Source organism: Rhinoderma darwinii (genome assembly GCF_050947455.1).
Source record: "Rhinoderma darwinii isolate aRhiDar2 chromosome 11 unlocalized genomic scaffold, aRhiDar2.hap1 SUPER_11_unloc_9, whole genome shotgun sequence".
Classification (NCBI taxonomy): Eukaryota; Metazoa; Chordata; class Amphibia; order Anura; family Rhinodermatidae; genus Rhinoderma; species Rhinoderma darwinii.
The window spans coordinates 1-16,517 of record NW_027461861.1 but is presented as its reverse complement, the minus strand read 5'-3'; positions in this window follow the sequence as shown (position 1 = coordinate 16,517).

Sequence of the window (16,517 nt, the reverse complement as noted above, 5' to 3'; positions counted from 1 at the left end):
CCTGTTCACCACATAGGAGTAGGACTGATGACATCATATGAAGACACGTCATCTCTAAAAAGGGAAGAAAAACCCGTAAATAGATTGTAAATAAAAATAATAATTCTCAGTTAGAAAAATCTGCCTCAAAATTCATTCAGGAATGGAAAATCTGCCTGCAAATTCTTGCCGCTATTTTCGTGGCCTTTTTCGCTGCATTTTTCGGGTAAAAAACGGCTCGAAAAACGCTTTCTCTGCCTTCCATCGATTTCAATGGGATGTCAGAGGCGGAACCGCGGCAAGAAAGAGCATGCCGCTTTTTTGTAACACGAGCGGCTGAAATCCGCCGCGGAAAAAAACGCCTCTGCCTCCCATTGAAATCAATGGAAGGCGGTTTGGGACTTTTTTTTACACTAAATCTGATACGGTTTCCGCATCAAAAAAACTGTGTGAACTGGGCCTTACAGATGTGTTAACCCCTAACTTGCATCAAGTTATACAATGTATCATAATACCAATTCAATACAATCTCGTGCCATCTAGCAAAAAAAAGCAACGTACACTTGTTTTTAACATGGGAGTCTATGGGCGACATATGGCATCCGTCCGAGTAAATACTTTCTTTTACATCTTCGTTTAACATCTCGCGCCATACATCTCGGGTTAGGCCCCATGCACATGACCGTATTTTCATCTATCCGTAAATACTGTCAGTAAATACGAATCCGTAGTCATCCGTAACGTATCCGTATATATATGGAACGGTATCCGCAAATACGGTCTGTAGTGCATCCGTATTTGATCCGTATATACGGATACGTAAAAAAAAGGGAGGCTGCAAATGATGTCACCAACATGTTGCTTAGCAACACTTCTGTAAATACGGATGGTTTACGGATACACATCGGTAGCCGTCCGTATATACGGAAGCGCCCATAGGCTTCTATGGGAGAGTGGCAGGTTCTATCATTTTTTCAGCAAAAATACAGAAAGGTGTCCGTGGCCAATAGAAATGAATGGGTCGGTAATTACGGATGAAGAATACGGTCGTGTGCATGGGGCCGAAGACATAAGATAAGGAAGGACACTTCTGTATATCTGCCCAGAGAAAACCCAGACAACTGTTGTCACCCAAATTGTCCACCCTCCTGAATGGCAAGACTGCTCAGTAATGTAACGCTACAGTATGGTGAGGTGACATATCACTTCATAACTAGACAGATTTACTATTTATATAGAGATGTGATCAAATCAATGCTACGGGGGCTGAAGGGGGGCAGAAAAGAAGAACGTTTTGCTTCGGAGTTATTTCCTGTTAACCCTTTCCTGTCGCTGCACTGGCTATTTATGTAAAGGAAAGGGTATTTAAATATGGCGCCTGCTCAGAAGCAGAGCGGGCGTCATAGCCGCTGGGTCTCTGCTGTGTAACACCGGCTCACACGCGGCAAGATGGCGGGAGCCGGTGTGTTCCTCTAGCAGCTGGCCGCCTTGTGAACGCTCCCAGCCCTGCTATAGGAAGATTGCTATTAGGACCTTCCTGTGGCAGGTCTCAATAACGAAGCACTGATTTCACCATAGACTGCAATACTGTGATATTGCAGTCTATGGCACAAGCGATCCAATGATCGCAGGTACAAATCCTCTAGAGGGGCTAAAAAACGATAAAAAAAATTCCCTAGATCACAATATAAAAATAAACATAAACACATTAGGTATTCCTGCGTCCGAAAATACCCAAACTATAATAATATAAAAATATTTATCCAATACGGTGAACGCCGTAGCGTGAAAAAAGATTTAAAAATGTCTGAATCGCTATTTTTTTGCCACTACAACCGCCCGCAAAATTGAATGAAGTGTTTGAAATGCCCGACATTCCCCAAAATGGTATCAATAAAAACCACATCTTTCCACGTACAAAAAGACGCCTTGCACAGCCCTGTACACAGAAATATAAAAACGTTATTATGGGGGTCACAATTTGGTGCAAATATTTTTTTCAAACTTTGTCTTTTTTTTAAAGGTAATAAAACATAACAAAAACGATATAAATTTGGTATCACCGCGATCGCACTGACCCTCAGAATAAAGCATCATTTACACGAGCGTCATATACGCGCGTGCGATGCGCGTGCTTTTCACGCGTGTCGTACGCACATATATTACTCTATGGGGCAGTGCAGACAGTCCGTGGGTTTTGCGCAGCATGAGTGCGCTGCGTAAAACTCACGACATGTTCTATATTTCAGCGTTTTTCGCGCATCACGCACCCATTGAAGTCAATGGGTGCGTGAAAACCACGCAGGTCGCATGGAAGCACTTCCGTGCGAACTGCGTGATTCGCGCATCTGCTGTCAAACTCTGAATGTAAACAGAAAAGTACAAAACATCCGAACAGAGTGTCATACGGATGGCGGCTGCGCGAAAAGCACGCAGCCGCGCATCATACACTAATGACACACGCAGCTGTTAAGTGCATTTTGCGCACGCAAAACGCCCCGTTTCTTGCGTGCGCAAAACGCACACGCTCGTGTAAATCAGGTCTAAAGGTAACACGTCACTTTCACTGTACAGTGAACACCGTAAAAACGAAATCCATAAGAAAATGGCGGACCTGCTGGTTTTTTCCAATTCCACTCCATTCTGATTTTTTTTTTCCAGCTTCCCAGTACATCACACATAATATTAACCCCTTCCCTCTTTAGCCACTTTTGACCTTCCTGACAGAGCCTCATTTTTCAAATCTGACATGTGTCACTTTATGTGGTAATAACTCCGGAATGCTTTCACCTATCCAAGCGATTCTGAGATTGTTTTCTCGTGTCACATTGGACTTTATGTTACTGGCAAAATTTGCTCGATACATTCAGTATTTAAATGTGAAAAACACCAAAATGTAGCGAAAAATTTGCAAAAATTAGCATTTTTCTCATCTTAAATATATCTGCTTGTAAGACAGGCAGTAATACCACACAAAATGGTTGCTAACTAACATCCCCCATATGTCTACTTTATATTTGCATTATTTTTTGAACATCCTTTTATTTTTCTAGGACGTTACAAGGCTTAGAACTTTAGCAGCAATTTCTCACATTTTCAAGAAAATTTCAAAAGGCTATTTTTGGAGGGGCCAGTTCAGTTGTCAAGCGGCTTTTAGGGCCTTTATATATTAGTGACACCAATAAGTCACCCCATTTTAAAAACTTCACCCCTCAAAGTATTCAAAACAGCATTTAGAAAGTGTCTTAACCAGGGGCGTAACTAGGAAAGACTGGGCCCCATAGCAAACTTTTGACTGGGGCCCCCCTCCCCTGGGTGTCACACAACCCCCCCCCCCCTTGTAGATAGTGCCTTTTCTACAGCCCCCCCTGTAGATAACGCCACACAGTCCCCCCTGTAGATAACGCCATACAGTCTACAGGGGGGACTGTGTGGCGTTATCTACAGGGGGGGCTGTATGGCGTTAACGCCATACAGCCCCCCCTGTAGACTGTGTGGCGTTATCTACAGGGGGGACTGTGTGGCGTTATCTACAGGGGGGACTGTGTGGCGTTATCTACAGGGGGGACTGTGTGGCGTTATCTACAGGGGGGACTGTGTGGCGTTATCTACAGGGGGACTGTGTGGCGTTATCTACAGGGGGGACTGTGTGGCGTTATCTACAGGGGGGACTGTGTGGTGTTATCTACAGAGGGGGACTGTGTGGCGTTATCTACAGAGGGGGACTGTGTGGCGTTATCTACAGAGGGGGACTGTGTGGCGTTATCTACAGAGGGGGACTGTGTGGCGTTATCTACAGAGGGGGACTGTGTGGCATTATCTACAAGGGGGACTGTGCGGCGTTATCTACAGAGGGGGATTGTGTGCCGCTATCTACAGGGGGACTGTGTGGCGTTATCTACAGAGGGGGACTGTGTGGCGTTATCTACAGGGGGGACTGTGTGGCGTTATCTACAGGGGGGACTGTGTGGCGTTATCTACAGGGGGGACTGTGTGGCGTTATCTACAGGGGGGACTGTGTGGCGTTATCTACAGGGGGGACTGTGTGGCGTTACCTACAGGGGGGACTGTGTGGCGTTATCTACAGGGGGGACTGTGTGGCGTTATCTACAGGGGGGACTGTGTGGCGTTATCTACAGGGGGACTGTGTGGCGTTATCTACAGGGGGGACTGTATGGCGTTATCTACAGGGGGGACTGTATGGCATTATCTACAGGGGGGACTGTATGGCGTTATCTACAGGGGGGACTGTATGGCGTTATCTACAGGGGGGACTGTATGGAGCTATCTACAGGGGGGACTGTATGGCGTTATCTACAGGGGACTGTATGGCGTTATCTACAGGGGGACTGTATGGCGCTATCTACAGGGGGACTGTGTGGCGTTATCTACAGGGGGGACTGTATGGCGTTATCTACAGGGGGACTGTATGGCGTTATCTACAGGGGGGACTGTATGGCGTTATCTACAGGGGGGACTGTATGGAGCTATCTACAGGGGGGACTGTATGGCGTTATCTACAGGGGGACTGTATGGCGTTATCTACAGGGGGACTGTATGGCGCTATCTACAGGGGGACTGTATGGTGTTATCTACAGAGGGGGCTGTATGGCGCTAACACCATACAGCCCCCACTGTAGAGAACGCCATACAGCCCCCCCTGTAGAGAACGCGATACAGCCCCCCCTGTAGGGAATGGCATACAGCGCCCCCCCCCCTGCAGGGAACGCCATATAGCGCCGCCCTGCAGGGAACGCCATACAGCGCCCCCCTCCATGTAGGGAACGCCATACAGCCCCCCCCCCAAAAAAAAATGCGACCTATATTGTGTCCTACAAATAACATGCATCTCCTATCCACAGGATCTCCACAGGACAGGGGATACATGTGTGATCGCTGGCATTGATAGGGAGAACGGGGGACTGAAAGTCCCCTGAAGTTCTCCATGACTAACCTCTGACTTCCGGCGTCTGTGTCGGCAGCTCAATAAAGCTGAAAGGAGCGCTGGTCACGCATGCGCACAGGCGCGACCGGCGCTCCATTCATTTCTACGGAGCTGCCGACACAGACCCCAGAAGTCCGAGGTTTTTGATGGAGAACTTCAGGGGACTTTCAGTCCCCCGTTCTCCCTATCACTGCCAGCGATCACACATGTATCCCCTGTCCTGTGGAGATCCTGTGGAGAGGGGATACATGTCTTTTGTTTAATGGCAGAGCGGGGAGATACCTCCCTGCTCTGCCGTAGTGTTCAGTGGCGTCCCGCTGTAGCAGCCATAGCGGCTGCTCGCGGAGCCTGCGGCCATGGTGGGGGCCCGTGCCGGCGGGCGACACGGGCCCCCTCATGCCCCGGGCCCCGTAGCAGTCGCTACGGCTGCTATGGCGGTAGTTACGCCACTGGTCTTAACCCTTTAGACGTTTCACAGGAATTAAACAAAAGTAAAGGTGATATTTACAAATAAAAATTTTTGTTGTTGCAGACATTTTTTTAATCCATTTTTTTTATAACACAAAGTTTAACCAGAGAAATGCAACTCAATATTTATTGCCCAGGTTCTGCAGATTTAGGAAATATACCACATGTGGCCCTAGTGTGCTAATGGACTGAAGCACCGGCCTCAGAAGTAAAGGAGCACCTAGGAGGATTTTGCGGTCTACTTTTTATTAGAAAATATTTTAGGCTCCATGTCAGTTTTGAAGGGCTCTTGCGGTGCCAAAACAGTGGAAATCCCCCAAAAGTGACCCTAATTGGGAAACTACACCCCTCGAAGGAATTTATTTAGGGGTATAGTAAGCATTTTGACCTGACAGTTTTTTTGCAGAAATTTTTTGGAAGTAGGCTGTGAAAATGAAAATCTACATTCCTTCAAAGAAAATGTAGGTTTAGCTAATTTTTTCTCATTTCCACACGGATTAAAGGAGAAAAAGCTTCGCAAAATTTGTAAAGCAATTTGTCCCAAGTAAAACAATACCCCACATGTGGTAATAAACGGCTGTTTGGGCACATGGCAAGGAACAGAAGAGAAGGAGCGGCATTTTCGCTTTTGGAGCACAGATTTTGCTGGATTGGTTTCTTGACACCATGTCACTTTTGCAAAGCTCCTAAGGTACCAGTACAGTGGAAACTACCCAAAAGTGACTCCATTTGTGATACTACACCCCTTCAGGAATTAATCTAGGCGTGCAGTGAGCATTTTGACCTCACAGCTGTTTCATAGATTTTATTTGAATTGGGCAGTGAAAATAAAAATTGCATTTTTTTTCCCAATAAGACGTAGCTTTAGCTCAAAAAATTTCATTTTCTCAAAAAATAAAGCAGAAAAAGAACCCAAACATTTGTTAAGCAATTTCTCCCGAGTACGGCAATACCCCATATGTCGTTATAAACTCATTTTTGGGCACACGGCAGGGCTCAGAAGGGAAGGAGCGCAATTTAGCTTTCGGAGTACAGATTTTGCTGGATTGGTTTCTGGTGGCTATGTTGCATTTGCAAAACCCCTGTGGGATCAAAACATTGGAAACCCCCCAAAAGTGACCCCCATTTTGGAAACTACACCCCTCAAGATATTCACCTAGGGGTGTAATGAGCATGTTAACCCTGCAGGTGTTTTGCATAAATTAGTGTGCGCTCGATATTGCAGAGTGAAAATGGGACATGCCAAGATGTGGTGCCCAGCTTGTGCCACCATAACAAGACAGCTCTCTAATTATTATGCTGTGTTTCCCGGTTTTAGAATCACCCTACAAGGGGCTCTAATATTTTGCCTGGACATTTGACAGGGCTCATTGAGAGAGTACCATGCGAAATTGAGGCCTAATTTGGCAATTTACACAGAATTGGTTCACAATTGCAGAGGCTCAGATGGGAAATTATAAAATAAACCCCCCAGAAGTGACCCCATTTTAGAAACTACACCCTTCAAGGCATTTAGTGAGGGGTGTAGTGAGCATTTTCACCCCACAGGTTTTTTCCATAAATAAATGCGCTGCGGAAGATGCAAAGTAAAAATTACAATTTCTCCCTAGATATGCCAATTCAGTGGCAAGTATGTCGTGCCCAGATAATGCCACTGTAGACACACCCCCCAAAAAATTGTTAAAAGGGTTCTCCCGGGTATGGTGGCGCCATATATGTGGAAGTAAACTGCTGTTTGGGCACACTGTAGGGCTCAGATGGGTGGGAGCGCCATTTGGCTTTTGAAGCGTAGATTTTGCTTGGTAGTAGTTTTGTTTGAGTATTACTGGTGTTTCCGTTTATAATGTGGGGGTACATGTAAGCTGGGCAGAGTACATCAGGGCTATGGTCAGGGGGTATAATAATGGGGTAAACAAGAAAATGATCCATAGATGTGTGTTACGCTGTGAAGAATCCTTTCTGCACAGGCCGGTGTTGCACTAATAAACAGTGTCTTTACTTATCCCCCTTTTGGTCCACACTCCGCACCTTTGCAGTTTGGGGAATTTTGCTGTGAAGTGTTGTCCTGGTATAATACGGGCACCCTCGCTTCCAGTAGATATGTTTGGGCCCTCCGCTTCCTGGTTCCCTAATTTGAGGGCCCTGATAAATCGTGTCTTGAAAAAGACGAAATGTTCCCCTCGGGCACAACTGCATGTTTTTTATTTTATTTTTCATAGACGTAGCGATATGAGGGCTGTTTTTTTTGAGGGACAAGCTGTAGTTATTATTGGTACCATTTTGGGGTACATGCGACTTTTTCATCACCTTTTATCCTATTTTTTGAGAGGCAAGGTGACCAAAAAACAGCAATTCTGTAATTTTTTTTTATACAGTGTTCACCATGCGTTATAAATTACATGTTACCTTTATTCTGCGGGTCAGTACGATTCCGGCGATACCTAATTTATAGAACTTTTTTATGTTTTACAACTTTTTGCACAATAAAAATACTTTTGTAAAAATAATGTCTTTTTTCTGTCGCCAAGTTGTGAGCGCCATAACTTTTAAAAAATTTTAGTCGACGGAGGTGTATGAGGGCTTGTTTTTTGCTAGACAAGCTATAGTTTTTATAGGCACCCTTTTTGGATACTTGCGACTTTTTTATCACTTTATTTCAATTTTTGTAGGGCAAAGTGACCAAAAAACAGAAATTCTGGAATTATTTTTTAAGTTTTTTTTTACGTTGTTCATCGCGTGGAATAAATAACATAATATTTTTATAGTTTAGGCCGTTATGGTCGCGGCAATACCAAATACGTATGGTTTATTTTTTTTTCAATAATAAAGGACTTGATAAGGGAAAAAGGGCGATTGTGTTTTATTTTATTACTTAAAACTTTTATTATATTTTTGACAACTTTTTTTCACATTTTTTTACACTTTACTTTAGTCCCACTAGGGGACTTGCAGGTCCAACTGTCAGATTTTTTTTCTAATACATTGCACTAACTACGTAGTGCAATGTATTAGATATGTCAGTCATTCACTGACAGCAAGCCGATTAGGCTTCGCCTCCAAGCGGGGCCTAATCGGCTTCCGTAATGGCAAACAGGAGGCCATTGTTAGGTCTCCTGGTGTCATAGTAGCAGTCGGCAGTTGTGCGATTGCAGGGCACAGTTGCCGATCTGCTAGCAACCGCAAAGATCTAGCGATCGGATCCGATCGCTGTATCTGAGGGGTTAATGGCAGGGATCGGAGCTAGCTCCGGTTCCTGCCGTTACATGTGGATGTCAGCTGTAACATAAAGCTGATATCCACCGCTAATGGCGCCGGCTCATCTGAGCCGGCGCCATCTTGCCGGCGACTACCGAAGCCTTTCAGGCCACGCCTCCGGGCGGCGGCTGGAAGTTTTCCGTGCTAGGCACACCGTGAGGCCACTATTAGGCCTCCGGTTGCCATTGCAGCCACCGACACCCCGGCGATTTCATTGCTGGGGTGTCGATGAGCTGCAAACACCTTTAATGTAGCCATCGCTTTTGACGGCTGCATTTAAGGGGTTAATGACGGGGAGTTAACTTCGGTCCCGCTGTTACAGCAGGATGTCAGCTGTCAAATACAGCTGACATTCGGGGATGATGCTGCACAAGGAAGGCAATAAGCATGAAAGATATGTAATATGCAAGCGATTTATTGAAAACAAGGCTACGCGTTTCAATGCCGCACCGGCATCTTCATCAGGCCATAAAGAAAGCATATCAACTGCACAGTTTAAATACACACTGAACACTGAAAAAACCCGCCAATGTGACCGGGGTCAAAGTGCTCAGATGACGTCACCAATGAAAGGAATGCAACCATTCACACGAGGCAGTAGATCGTATAATCAGCGGTCAGGACCTTGGACAGCAGCATTGCAAAACATATGCAACTGAAGCAAAGGGAACACATAGCAAAAAGAACAGCAATGGTACATAGTGCAGATAATTGCAAATGGATATTACATATTATTAAAATACTCTATTATGTCGGAGCAATATAAATAAGAAAAATGAAAAAAGAAGAAAAAAAGAGAGAAAGAAGAAAAGAAAGATCCAAATATACAAGAAAATATATATATATACGGCAGTAAAATTACTTGGATGGGTAATGAGTCTGCGGCTGCATCTTTTATTGAATTTCTTAATCAGAATACTTATGGGCTTTTTTTTACACACACCTTTTCAACTACGTCCATTGATTTTCTGGATTTAACTATTTCTTTTGACACTGCCTCCAATAAATTTAATACGAAGACTCATTTTAATACGGTAGATGTCAATAGTTACATCAATTTTAATAGTGCTCATTATCCACCATGGATCAAAAATGTCCCTTTTGGTCAATTTAGGAGGGTAAGAAAAAACTGTACCACCAATATGGATTTTAATAGGGAATGTAATATTTTAGTAAAAAGATTCAAAGAGAAGAACTTTCCAACCAATCTCATAAAAGGAGCCCGGCACAAAGCTGCCCTACTAACCCAAGCATCGTGCATTGAGGAAAAGGTAGACAAGAAGACTGTCCAAAATTTTAGCAACAATTTCATTACCACATTCAATAGTGGTAATAAGAAAATCAGGGAAATCCTAGAGAGACATTGGCATATTCTGACCAGTGATCCCTATCTTAAGACGGAATTGCCTAGTAACCTATAGTTACTTTAGACGTTCAAAATCTTTAAAAAATATTCTGGCTCCTAGTAGACTGAGCAATCCTTCAGCGACCTGCTCAACTTTGCTCCCTCAACTATTAGGCTCTTTTAAATGCGGCCATCAACGCTGTATGTGCTGTGCTGTGATCACTCATAGAGCCACAAAGTATACATCCACAGTGACTGAGGAATCTTTCACGATCAATAGTTTCCTGAATTGTGGGAGTTCATTTATCATCTATATGCTTGAATGCCCCTGTCATCTACAATACATTGGCCGCACTACTCAGTGCCTACGAACCAGAGTTAATAGTCACAGGTTCAATGTAACTTCTGGCTTCATGAAACATAGTGTCTCCCGTCACTTCGCCTCCACTCATAATAATCTTTTTAATGAAATAACGGTCACACCCATCGAACAGATTCCACTAAATACTGCCAATAGATTTAGTAAACTCAAGCAACGTGAAAATTATTGGATTTTCAAACTGAGGACTCTCCAACCTTATGGTCTGAATGATCTCTCTGAATCTTCCCTAGAGTAATACCGATTATTGATATCACAACAATGTTTATCCATCCAACAGTAATTTCTGTGCTCGTTTGATTGAGTCCTTTTTTCCTCTCATTTGCCATTGCTTTGTAGTTCCCAGCTCCATGCACTCCTTTCAATTCGTTTAGTTCATAATTTAGGTTATTCCGATTTAGCGGCTTTTTGGCAATTACATAGATATTATTACTGTTACTCCCTTACCGCTACGTCATCTTCCCGATATCCTAATTTGTTCCTCCGTATTCCTCATTTTTAATACCTAGTTATTTGATTGTCTAACCGTATATTGGTTGACACGCACCTGCTTCCTTTTTATCTTGTTTTTATACTAACCGTTTATTTAATTACCTATTGTATTGTACCCATATAATTGTATCCTATAATTGTATATTATTTTTTCATAATATTTGTTTATAATGGTATCTTATTGTATTATATTTTGTTATCCCTTTCTGAGTACATATGTAAATTGATGCCCGTCTTTCTATTCATACGTGCGCTGTCACTTTAGCATCCATATTGATGTCACTTTTGGATGCTATTACTTTCAGCATACGTTTAGATGTTTCTAACATTATTCTGTTAATATCATTCTGTTTCCTCTACATCCATTTAGATGATGTCTTTTTAACATCCCTTTGGATGCTTCTATTTCCAAGTAATTTTACTGCCGTATATATATATATTTTCTTGTATATTTGGATCTTTCTTTTCTTCTTTCTCTCTTTTTTTCTTCTTTTTTCATTTTTCTTATTTATATTGCTCCGACATAATAGAGTATTTTAATAATATTTAATATCCATTTGCAATTATCTGCACTATGTACCATTGCTGTTCTTTTTGCTATGTGTTCCCTTTGCTTCAGTTGCGTATGTTTTGCAATGCTGCTGTCCAAGGTCCTGACCGCTGATTATACGATCTACTGCCTCGTGTGAATGGTTGCATTCCTTTCATTGGTGACGTCATCTGAGCACTTTGACCCCGGTCACATTGGCGGGTTTTTTCAGTGTTCAGTGTGTATTTAAACTGTGCAGTTGATATGCTTCTTTTATGGCCTGATGAAGATGCCGGTGCGGCATTGAAACGCGTAGCCCTGTTTTCAATAAATCGCTTGTATATTACATATATTTCATGCCTATTGCCTTCCTAGTGCAGCAGCGCCTTGGAGACTCTGTTTTTTCTGTACATCAGCTTAAGGATCTCAAAAGCTTGGACAGCCTCAGGAGGCCAGTGGAGGAGATCAGCACCTTTGCGAGTGAGATCCGTAAGAGGTTTAGCGATGACCGAGAAGTTAGCAATAAATCTCCTGTTATAATTAGTGAACCCCAAGAAGCACTGTAACACCTTCAGGGAGGCAGGTTGGACCCATTCAGCCACAGCCTGAACCTTGGCAGGGTCCATGCGGAATTCATGAGGAGTGAGGATTTGACCCAAAAATGGTATCTCTTGCACCCCAAACACACATTTTTCGGATTTAGCAAAGAGTTTGTTTTCCCGAAGTGCCTGGAGCACCTTCCTGACATGCTCAATGTGGGAGGACCAGTCCTTGGAAAACACAAGTATGTCATCAAGGTACACTACAAGAAATACCCCCAGGTAGTCTCTTAAAATCTCATTTATGAAATTCTGGAAGACCGCGGGAGCATTACACAACCCAAAGGGCATGACGAGATATTCAAAATGAACTTCGGGCGTGTTAAACGCAGTCTTCCACTCATCCCCCTCTTTGATGCGGATAAGGTTATAAGCCCCCCGAAGATCAAACTTAGAGAACCATTGGGTCCCCTGAACCTGATTGAAGAGATCAGGAATAAAAGGAAGGGAATACTGGTTCCTTACAGTGACCTTATTCAAGTTTCGGTAATCGATGCACGGCCTAAGACCACCATCATTCTTCCCTACGAAGAAGAAGCCAGCACCTACCGGAGAAGTAGAGGGGCGAATGTAACCCTTGGCCAGGCATTCCTAGATATACTCTCTCATGGCTTCACGTTCGGGACAAGAGAGATTAAATATCCTACCCTTAGGGAGCTTAGCTCCTGGTACCAAATCGATAGCGCAATCGTATTCTCTATGAGGAGGTAACACTTCGGAGGCCTCCTTAGAGAAAACATCAGTGAAGTCCTGAATAAACTCAGGTAGAGTGTTCACCTCCTCAGGGGGAGAAATAAAATTAACAGAAAAACATGACGTCATGCATTCATTACCCCATTTGGTAAGATCCCCAGTATTCCAGTCAAACGTGGGATTATGCATCTGCAACCAGGGAAGGCCTAAAACCAAATTGGACGATAATCCCAGCATCAACAGTACAGAGCACTGCTCCAAATGCATGGAGCCATCAAGGAGTTCAAAAACAGGGGTATGCTGCGTAAAATAACCATTAGCAAGTGGAGTGGAGTCGATACCCACTACCGGGACAGGTTTAGGCAAATCAACCAAAGGCATAGCTAGAGACATAGCAAATTCCACAGACATGATATTAGCAGAAGACCCTGAATCCACGAAGGCACTGCCGGTAGCAGACCTACCACCAAAAGAGACCTGAAAGGGAAGCAAGATTTTATTAGGTTTCATATTTACGGGAAATACCTGTGCGCCCAAGCGACCTCCCCGATGGTCACTTAGGCGCGGAAGTTCCTCCGGCTGCTTATTCTTACGCCTAGGACAGTTGTTCACTTGATGCTTGTCATCCCCACAGGAGAAGCAGAGACCATTCTTCCTGCGGAGCTCTCTATGTTGTCGGGGGGACACGGAGGCCCTGAGTTGCATTGGTTCATCTGAGTTTTTCGTGGAAGAACGAAGCAACGGAACCTCGGGAGCCATCATGGGGGAGTCAGAGGAGAAAGCACAAAAAATTTCAAGTCGTCGTTCCCTGAGACGTCGGTCAAGACGTACCGCTAAAGTCATAACCTGATCTAGAGAGTCAGAAGAGGGATAACTAACTAACAGGTCTTTCAGGGCGTTCGACAGACCCAATCTAAACTGGCACCTCAAGGCAGGGTCATTCCACCGAGAAGCTACACACCACTTCCTAAAGTCAGAACAATACTCCTCAACAGGTCTCTTACCCTGACGTAAGGTCACCAGCTGACTCTCGGCAAAGGCAGTCCTGTCAGTCTCATTATAGATGAGCCCAAGAGCAGAAAAAAAAGGTCAACAGAGGAAAGTTCAGGGGCGTCAGGTGCCAAGGAGAAGGCCCATTCCTGGGGGCCGTCCTGGAGCCGGGACATAATTATACCCACTCGCTGGCTCTCAGAACCTGAGGAGTGGGGCCTTAGATGGAAACCAGAAAACCAGACAGAATCACAAGCAAAGGAAGAGCAGGAAATGAAGGTATAAATAAACCGAGGGCGGGAGCTAGCTTCGCCTGGCCAGGCTGTGATAGGTTCTCCCACTCCTCAGCCTACCAGCCAGAGTCGTAGCAGATCGAGTCACTCTATCAGACCTAGGAGAAGATGCAGATTAATCACGGGCGTCGACACAGAAGCTGTGTCTGGTAAATCCTTTACAAGGGCAATGATCGAGAACGAGGGTTCATATGGCAGTAAAACTTCTACCGATCGCAAAATGATGGCATAACCCAACGATATGCCATCACTTTGTGTGATGAGAATATTCCGTTACTTCTTCAGTGGAGATCCGCACAGTAACAGCCAATAGCCTATGGCCTTCCTCTATCTATCAGAAGTTTAGTCCAGATGGGCCTGAGCTGTCTATACGTGTCTGCAGGAACATGATCAAAAGATGGTCTCTTGGTTATGGCCATGTCAACTTCCAGCAGACGGTGAGTACTGGTCATTACATTGTGATATGTATCTGGTAATGTAATAAGTGGTGAAATATGACACTGGGACCCCACACCGATCAGCTGTTCGGGCTGCCTCCGGGCACCGGATGTTATGCTGGGTATGCAGTGCTTCATACACTGTATAGCGGCCATGCTGCAGAACTGCAGCTCTAGTCCCATTCACGGCCGCTATACTTTGAGCCATCTGCTTCCGGAACGGACACTCATCAATGATATACCGATGACCTATCCTGTGGAAAGGTCATCAGTATGAAAAACCGCCCCCTGCCCGGACAACCCCCTTAGTTCTGGAGCACTGAACTCTCTTTAGCCGTGGGAACCTTCCAGTATTATACTTGGAGATCTCTGACCAAAAATGGAGCCAACTCAGCGTTCTGTAAACAAGTCAACTTTATGGTCCAGTCAGGTAATGTCCTTGTCAGAGGTTATAATGTTGTCAGTCATTATAATGCCTGAACTGTAGTGTCCACATCTCACCTGACCCAGCTCCTCTCCAGACACTGATATCTTCAACATGCTCAGAACTGACGCTGTGCCGAGAAAATCCTGACAATCCACCAAAAACTTTCACCAAATATTTGTTATCAATGCCAGATTAGGGGCCGTTCACATATGACCGTTGCTCCTGTCAGTTTCCCTGCGGCGTGTTGCAGAACAGCCGGAGTGAAACTGATGCTAGAACGGATCCCATAGCTTTCTATGTGATCTGTCCTGGGACAGGGAACATCAGTTGTGGCTCCGTACAGTGACCACTGCAGGAACCAGGATCCAAAAACGTTACCTGCAGCGTGTTTTGGTCTGGCTCCCAGGATGTCCGGTGCCGTATCCTATCTATTTTAACTGTGGCCGGATGAACGCCAGGTGCTGCCGGATCCACCTTCCAGCAGCACCCGGCGGAAAGGCGGCCGGGGGTATGTCCCGCTGTCAACTGTATCTGCATCCTCAGGACGCAGATAGAGTTGAACCCAATTCTGAAGCAGGGAACCATCAGCTCCCTGCTTCAGAATTAGTTCAGAGTGGAGAAGTAGAGGGAGCTCCTCCACTTGCTGAGGACTCTCTGGCCACAGCGCTACCTACGGGGAAGCCCTTGACGTCACTGTCCATATATGGACAGTGACGTCAGTGGCTACGGATTGGGCGGAATCCCCGTTGCCGATGATCTTGGCTCCTAGAGGAAACCCCTGAGGTTAATGTCCATATTTGGACATTGACGTCAGGGATCTCCTCCTGGAGCAGAATCCCTGGCCAGAGTCGGCAAGGGGATTCCACTCAAGGAGTAGACACTGACGTCACTGTCCATATATGGACCGTGGCATCAGGGGGTCCTTAATGAGGCAATCCCAGGCCACAGCATTGGTAATGTTGTGGCCGGGATTCCGTTTAGGGAATAAGCCCTGACGCCAATGTCCATGTATGCTAGAGGGAGCTTGAGTGGCGCTATCTACAGGAGAAGGGGGGTAGCGCTACAAACAGTGGAGGTGACGCTATCTACAGGGGGCGCTGTGTGGCACAATCTACAGTGGGCACTGTGTGGCGTTATCTACAGGGGGGTGTGGCATTATATACAGAGGGCACTGTGGCATTATCTCCAGGGAGTGTGCCATTATCTACAGACGTCACTGTGGCATTATCTACAGGGAGTGTGGCATTATATACAGAGGGCACTGTGGAATTATCTACATTGAGTGTGGCATTATATACAGAGGGCACTGTGGCATTATCTACAGGGGGGTGTGACATTATATACAGAGAGTGTGGCATTATCTCCAGGGGGGTGTAGCATTATATACAGGGGGTGTGACATTTTCAGACCCCAGACGACATTTTTGGTGGACCATTGTGGTAAAAACTGATGTTAAAAACGGATGACAACGAACGACAACTGATGATTTTGTAGTAAAAATTGTGAAAAAGTCTGATGCAACTGATACATTTTTGAATCGGTTTTTGCATCAGTTGTAATCACTTGAGACGAAAAGAACTGATGATGATGCAATTGATATATGTGAACGCAGCCTTAGATGGAACTTCAAACAATGTAACAGTGGCCATCAGCTGTTAATCAACTGTTATGGGGGACTTTGACTGT